Source organism: Barbus barbus (assembly GCF_936440315.1).
Source record: "Barbus barbus genome assembly, chromosome: 19".
Taxonomy (NCBI): Eukaryota; Metazoa; Chordata; class Actinopteri; order Cypriniformes; family Cyprinidae; genus Barbus; species Barbus barbus.
The window spans coordinates 29711050-29719171 of NC_136747.1; the positions used below are offsets into that span (position 1 = coordinate 29711050).

Genomic DNA, 8122 nt, shown 5'->3' on the forward strand with positions numbered 1-8122 from the left:
TTTGGGAAACGCACCCCTGGTTGTGTTTTGTGTTCTATACACTCAATGTTTTTGTATGCAAATGTATTTGTACTCTGATCACAATGTATGTTTTCTAACTTCCCTTCTTCTGTTCTGGCTGAGTTTGTGTTCTTTGCACTCAACGTATATGCATGCCGATCCTTATTTTTGTTGTTATGTTTATGGATTCATCATTGTAAAGCATCCTTGAGTTTCTTGGAAGGTGCTATGTAAAATAAACATTATTATTGTTATTATTAAACAAAATTGTTTTATTTTAGCTTCAGTTCATTTTCAGTTTATTTCAACAAATACTTTCCTATAAAAGATCACACGATTTGGTGAATATGTTTGTGAGATCAAATGTCCTTTTATTTTGCAATAGCTAATTTGGTCTTTACATTACAAAACAGTAACATACACAACAAAAAGAGCAAATAAAATGGAGGCCCATAGAATTTCAGAAGAAATAAAAATATCTAAACTCTAGTGCAAGTGGTTCATTTACAAAGACTGTTTGCAAATAGAGTTTATCCAAGGTCATACAGAACCAGAAAAACAAGAAAAATTACTGCAGAGTATTAAGACTACAGTATTTAATGGTCACATATAATTACAAAATTATTGACAAAACATTTATGCTTTACCTTATTTTTCTGCAAATGAAAAACTGTAATGTGAGAGTTTGCATGTATCACTAACCCTTCAGTTTTCAAGATTTCAGTTTAAAGTGTGCCGATAAATTGACAAAACTAAACAGAGCAGTTCAGTCATTTCTAAAATGATTTTCTTGACTGATTTGTAATGCGCTGTTAATAGCATCTCTAGCATGTTTAATTCCATCCAGAGTCTCCTGAAATTTACCAGCCGTTTCTCTCATTTGACAAATAAATTTCAAGGTTTCTGATTTGATTTCTTCTGCTTTTCTCTCTTTTTCTGAATTCATTTCAGAGAGCTCTGCTGAATTACAATAAATGGTGTAAACATCAAGGACAACAAATAGAGATGAGATTGACATAGATAGTTTGCCAACCACTTGAAGTGTTTTGGCAGCTCTTGCGAACACTTTCCCAATTTTAGTAGTTCGAAGCACAAATAAAAGTTTACTTATGCTTGAAGCGGTTTTCACAGCTTTAACACTTGTCAGTACTGCCTTATTTTTAAGAGAATACATGTGCTCCACTTTCTGAAGATTTTGTATGGTTTCAGAAATTGTATTCAGAAGCTCAATCAATGGGTCGATTGTGTTCTGGAAATCATTGATGATATTCTCAATAGTCTGACGCATGTTTTTCTGCTTGTACATGTTAGTGATGTTAGATGCTGCACCTATTAATCCTCCAGTTACTCCGACACCCATAGCAGTAACACCAGCAGCACCAGTAACAGCTATAGAAGCACCAAATGTAAATGGGGCCAAAGCTATACCCAGCAATGTAATTCCTCCTAGTGCTCCTATTGATGCTCCTACCAAACTACCCTTCGTAGTGTTCTTGTGCATGGATTCAAGTTCTTTGGTGATGCCATTCAGTTTCTTTATTTGATCTGAGAGAGTTTTATGATTTCTCTTGTATTCTGAGTTGAGTTTCTCAATGCTTTGTATCAGTTCATCACTGAGGTCTTCAAATTTCCTGAAATATCAAAAGTTTTTGTGAGAAGTAGACAACACTGGATGTTTGGGCACAAATTCTATTAACCTTTATGCAATTAGCATGCTGCACTTTTGCAATATAGCAAACTAACAACACTAAGCTAAAACTTTATATTAATGGCTCCATTGATACATTTAGTTAATTCATTGGCTGTGCTCCACTTCAGCTTTTTAATTCCTTCCTCTGCTATCTTCCCTCCATCTTGGATGTTTTGTTACACGAGTGTCCAGTTGCATGCTTGTGTTAAATAAAACTGTGTTAAATAAAATTGCAATTATTTATCACTCAGGCTAGTTCATCATTTTAGTTTTAATAAAGTTAAAAAAGCATTAATAAAGTTAATAGGTCATTTGAACTAATGTAGTTAACTAATGTTAATCGTGAAACCTTGTAAAGTATGTATTCATAATGATAATAATCAGTTGATTAAAAATAATAAAGATAAAGTCAAAGCTTTGAACAAGAAATTCTTACTTCTGGGACATCTCGTCTGGTTGATTCACTTCACCTGTATTAGACATTAAACATTTTCAAAAGATTACTCTAACAATAATGCATAACTCACGATATACAGTTCAGTGATAAAAGCATGTGATAATGTACAGTTGTACTCAGGTTTACATACCTATGCAGAATCTGCAAAAATTTCAACACAGTATATAGTACTATTCTGAATAAGTTGACTTTTTTCTTTTGCATATTTGACCCCTTGCCAGCAGTGACTGTATGATTTAGAAATTTAGATTTTGACTCAAACACAACTATTACAAAAGGTTCCAATGTTCACTGATGCTCCAGAAGGAAACACAATTAGGAGTTTGAGGGTGAAAACTTTGAACAGGATGATGATGTGTAAGTAATGCATTGTTTTTCCTTCTGGAGCATCAGTGAATGTTTGCAGCTTTTGTAACAGTTGTTTCCAGTTGTCCTCAGTGTGAAAAGATTGATCTCAAAATCATACAGTCAATGGGTAGAACGGGTTCAAATATGCAGAAGATATTGGAAAACCAAAAAATTTGTGTAACATGGAGGATTTATCTGAAGAACAGTGGCCAGTGTAACTGTGGATCATCCAGTTAACGACACACAGTTTTAAGATTCAATGGTATGTAAACTTTACAACAGGGTCATTTTTTATAAATTCAGCTATTATTTTGGACTGAGTAAACATTTATTATGTCAAATATCTTATTCAGGACAGTATATAAAATAGCATGCACATTTTTCAATCTCTCTTATTTTGTTAAACAATTCTCCACATTTTTTAACACAACATAAAGCAAATATGCCCAAGCAAACCATGGCCCAAAAATGACAAATAAATAAATAATGACTTATGACTCACGCTGTACTGAAGGATGAAGTCAAATGCTGGGATCTGAAACACTGCTGCCTAAGGTCACCAGTCTGTGTGTGGTCTTTCAAACCCTGTCAGGATGATAAAAACATAAAAGTTATAAAATATATATAAATTTATTCCACCCGCTGAATTAAAACTACTGTTAGCACACACACAGTAAAATTTTTAATTTGTTAATCAGTATTCTTTCCAACTTGTTTGTTGTTTTGGAAAACAGGGCTCGACATTAACGCTTGTCCGGAACAAGAAGTGGATTTTATGAAAATACAAGTGAATGAAAATTTTACTTGTCTGACGGGACAAGTAGTTAATCTGATTAAAACTTCAGTGACAAAAATAACTAGAGAAGCATTAAACGCAAGAATTCGGTGTAAACGGTGAATGTATTTCTAGTTACAGGGAGAGACTCATGTGGAGAAATCAAAACAAATGTGTAAATGCACACATAGCACAGAGGTTGCTTAAAACATGTTTATTTTTAGCGACTTAGGGGAAGTCGTGGCCTAATGGTTAGAGAGTCGGACTCGTAATCCAAAGGTTGCGGGTTCGAGTCTCGGGCCGGCAGGGATTGTAGGTGGGGGGAGTGAATGTCCAGCGCTCTCTCCACCCTCAATACCACGACTGAGGTGCCCTTGAGCAAGACACCGAACCCCCAACTGCTCCCCGGGCACCGCAGCATAAATGCTGCCCACTGCTCCGGGTGTGTGTTCACGGTGTGTGTGTGTTCACTGCTGTGTGTGTGTGTTCACTGCTGTGTGTGTGCACGTTGGATGGGTTAAATGCAGAGCACGAATTCCGAGTATGGGTCACCATACTTGGCCGTGTGTCACTTCACTTCACTTTAAAACAACTGATATAGTTAAGCAACTTAAAACAACTGTTAACACAAATCAGCTGTTCTGATGAATCACCATTGCAAATGTTACATTGATTTATAGTTCAGTAAAAAAAGCACTATTTTTTGTCCTATCTCACCAACAAACATAGTTCCAAAGATCACAGCATACTAATGCGCACTGTCAATCTCAATGCAACTGAACGATTCAGCGTTTTTTTTCTTCTTTTTTTTATTAAACAGTACAAACATTAACGTAATATTTTCCTGTATTTTCTTTTGAATAGTCAAACAATCCAAAGAAAGCATCCTTAAAACAGAAAGAAAAGTCACTTACAAAATAAGATTGGATAAACACTAAAAAGTCTGACCAAAATTTTCCAGTGTAGGTGCATTGGCAAAACAAATGAATGAAGTCTCCTTCAGATGAATGACAAAAACTGCAGTTCACTTCAATGTCTGACTTATATTTCCTAAGAAAGGTTTTAGTTGGGTAACATTTGTGAATCAATTTAAATGTTATTTCCTTTATTTTATTGGTAAGCAGATACTTATGAGGCAAAGTCCATACTTTCTCCCAAGGTATATTCTCCACAATATTATTCCAATATGATATTACATAAGGAATTGTTGCTCTCTTTCTGGATGGGAGATCTGATTTTACAGTATTTCTTTGTTGGTCTACAGAAAAGCACGCACTTCCGATCATTGTGTCAGTTAAAGATAGAGAGTAAGTACATGGCCATGGAAATGTGGTACCTTGCAAAAGAAAATACACACCAGGATTCAGCGTTTTGAATGAATCGCTTGAAATATGAATCACTCATCGCGGGTTTTTTTTTCTTTTCTTTTTTTTATGGGGGGGGGTGTATATACACATATACACACATATATATATGTCACCCTGTCTACGTAAAAATCAGTCAAATCATGTAACATGAATGTCGTACAGCCTCTTGCTTGAGATTAAAAAAAAAGGAGTTGAAAGCATACCGACCCGCGGAAGAGATCCTGTTTCTCGAGCACCTTCCGCGAGCGCGACTCGAGATGGAGTGAAACATGGACAAATGCGTTTCATCCATTCTTTCATCCTTAATCTCAAGCCCTGGGAAAAATCTTTTGGAATTAAAATATGAATTTTGAACTAATTAACGTCATGCACATTTTTTCTCCAGTTTTAACAAAGTGTTGTATAATTTCTAAACTAAACAACCAAAATATAAAATCACCTGTGTGTATAATCAGTAATGTAATCAGTTTGAGACACAAATTTAAGTATGAATAATCTTACCAACCTGGAGTCAGTGAAGAGCATCTGAAGAGTGATTCTCTCGGCCTGAAGTATTGCTCTATTTATATGCACCCTTTTTTTATCCCTCTGAGAACTATTTGAGTATAGAAGGAACAACATACTTTCACATCTCTATAATGTTATACTGTTGCGAAATTATCAGGTTCATCTTTTGTGTTTGGGAACAGTTTATTTTCTCTTTCACTTTATGTACCGTTTTCCAGAAGACATTGCTTTTCCAGCAAACTAATTCAGCGTGTCCTGAAATGTCTGAGTAGTTTCTTTTACTGTATTAATGAATTTCAGTGTTGATTTGTCCATTTATTAAGATTTGTGCTAGTTAGTTTAGCAGTATGTGTGCCATTATTTCATGCCCCATAAAACATATCTTAAAGCAGACGCCAGTTTGCACTGCTCTTGATAGATTGTGTTGGTCTCTGTGTGTGCGCTTTGTCAGTAAATCACCTACAGAAATGTTCATTCCCATTGGTGATTTTAACAAACTAATAATGTGACACAAAAAATGTAAAATCTAACAAATCTTGTAAAGTAACTACAAAATGACTCTGAGATGTGGTCACTTCAAAATAAGTTAATTTGCTATTGATGTTATGTGAACAAAATTATGTTTGTGTTACTTTATTGATGCATATAATTCATTCTTGTGTATGATTAAATCATATAAATCCAACACATTTTTTTTACTGAGTATGTTCTTTACAGATCCACAGCTAAACATGCATTTTTGAAACTGCTGAGCAGAGTTTGACATTAAGTCTATACTTAAGTAATGTTCAAGTATATTTTTTAGTATACTTCATGTAGTAAGTATACTAATATATATGTACTAGCAGTATACTTGTAAGTGTACTATTTCAATACCGCTTGGGACTAAATTGGCCCACATTTTAGTATACAAATGTATACTTTAAGTGTAACAGTAGTTAGAGTACACAACTAGTTTACATCTGTTCTTAGTTTGTACTGCAGTTATACTAGAAGTGAACTTACAGGTATAATGATAGTTTATACTACACTGAACAAAATTATAAACGCAACACTTTTGTTTTTGCCCCCATTTTTCATGAGCTGAACTCAAAGATCTAAGACTTTTTCTATGTACACAAAGGGCCTATTTCTCTCAAATATTGTTCACAAATCTGTCTAAATCTGTGTTAGTGAGTACTTCTCCTTTGCCGAGATAATCCATCCACCTCATAGGTGTGGCATATCAAGATGCTGATTACACAGCATGATTATTGCACAGGTGTGCCTTAGGCTGGCCACAATAAAAGGCCACTCTAAAATGAGCAGTTTTACTGTATTGGTGTGACCACCATTTGCCTCACGGAGTGCAACACATGTCCTTCGCATAGAGTTGATCAGGTTGTCCACTCCCCTTCAATGACTGTGCGAAGTTGCTGGATATTAGCAGGAACTGGAACACGCTGTCGTATATGCCGATCCAGAGCATCCCAAAAATTCTCAATGGGTGACATGTCCGGTGAGTGTGCTGGCCATGCAAGAACTTTAGAGTGGCCTTTTATTGTGGCCAGCCTAAGGCACACCTGTGCAATAATCATGCTGTCTAATCAGCATCTTGATATGCCACACCTGTGAGGTGGATGGATTATCTCGGCAAAGGAGAAGTGCTCACTAACACAGATTTAGACAGATTTGTGAACAATATTTGAGAGAAATAGGCCTTTTGTGTACATGGAAAAAGTCTTAGATCTTTGAGTTCAGCTCATGAAAAATGGGGGCAAAAACAAAAGTGTTGAGTTTATAATTTTGGTCAGTGTTGTTAAATACTTGTAGCGCATTTTTTAGTTTATGAAAGTACACTTTGAAGTATACTCTAAGGAAAATACTTGTTTAGTAGTTTTATACTGCGGGTATACTTGTAAGTTTTCTTTAAGTGAACTTCACATCATACTTTAATTATTACTAGTACTACTACTGTTCCTATTTAAGTATTAATTGTTTATACATGAAATATACCTTTAACTGTACTTTAACTCTTTCCCCTCAGCATTTTTTTTAAATAGTTGCCAACAGCACCAAGATTTATGATCATTTTCATGAAACTTTCATGGCCCCCAGAATAATTTGTTGTATGAATATCTGAACATACAATACAGTATATCAAAAGAAAGAACAGCGCATCTGCTTTTAAACAAAAACATTTTATTCTAGATTCATGCAGTCTTTTTTTAACAACACTTGAATGTAAGCTCTCCTATACCCATGGGCTTCGTTGCATTGGGGTAGTTTCTTCGAGCTCTAGGCCTATCAGACAAGCAACTGCTTCATTCTGCTGTCATCTTCAGATATTTTGTACAATTTCAATTATTTGTGAAATTGAAATAACAGTAAGCTGGCAAATTTCAATAAACTGTCTGAACACGCTCTCCATATTTTTTGCTTATTTGTTTAGGGGAGGGGGGTTGGAAAACAAAAGGTAGATAACTTGCGACATACACAAAATTAAGTATGGAAATGGGTCAAGGGCAGATTTCTTTTGCGATAAACCAAAACTTATGTGATAATTCGCTTTCGTCATTCGCGACGTCATCACGCACACCACTTTATCGGTAAAACACTAGTTGGATGAAACATGCTGGAGACGGCAAATATCGCAAAGTTTTTTTCCCGCACAGTCACTTTGTCGATAACAAAACAGCGCAAAAACTGGATGGAAACTTTGTTACTGATTACTACTTTTCCTATTTAAGTATTACTTGTTTATACATTAATTATACCTTTAACTGTTCTTGAACTCTTTCCCCTCAGCCTTTTTTTTTTAAATAGTTGCCAACAGCACCAATATTTATGATAATTTTCATGAAACTTTAATGGCCCCCAAAATAATTTGTTGTATGAATATCTGAACACACAGTACAATATGGTATATCAAAAGAAAGAACAGCACATTTGCTTTTAAACAACAACAACATTTTATTCTAGCTTCATGCAGTCTTTTA

General features: G+C 35.1%; 1 long non-coding RNA gene across 1 annotated transcript; it reads right to left on the reverse strand.

The window, feature by feature from the left end:
• Positions 1 to 353: 353 nt before the first annotated feature.
• Positions 354 to 5171, reverse strand: LOC306884904. The gene is made up of 4 exons (XR_013785494.1): positions 5143 to 5171; positions 2998 to 3080; positions 2127 to 2160; positions 354 to 1631 (listed from the first exon to the last, which is right to left on the reverse strand). It is a non-coding gene; the product is annotated as an uncharacterized lncRNA (long non-coding RNA).
• Between the last annotated feature and the right edge of the window lie 2951 nt (positions 5172 to 8122).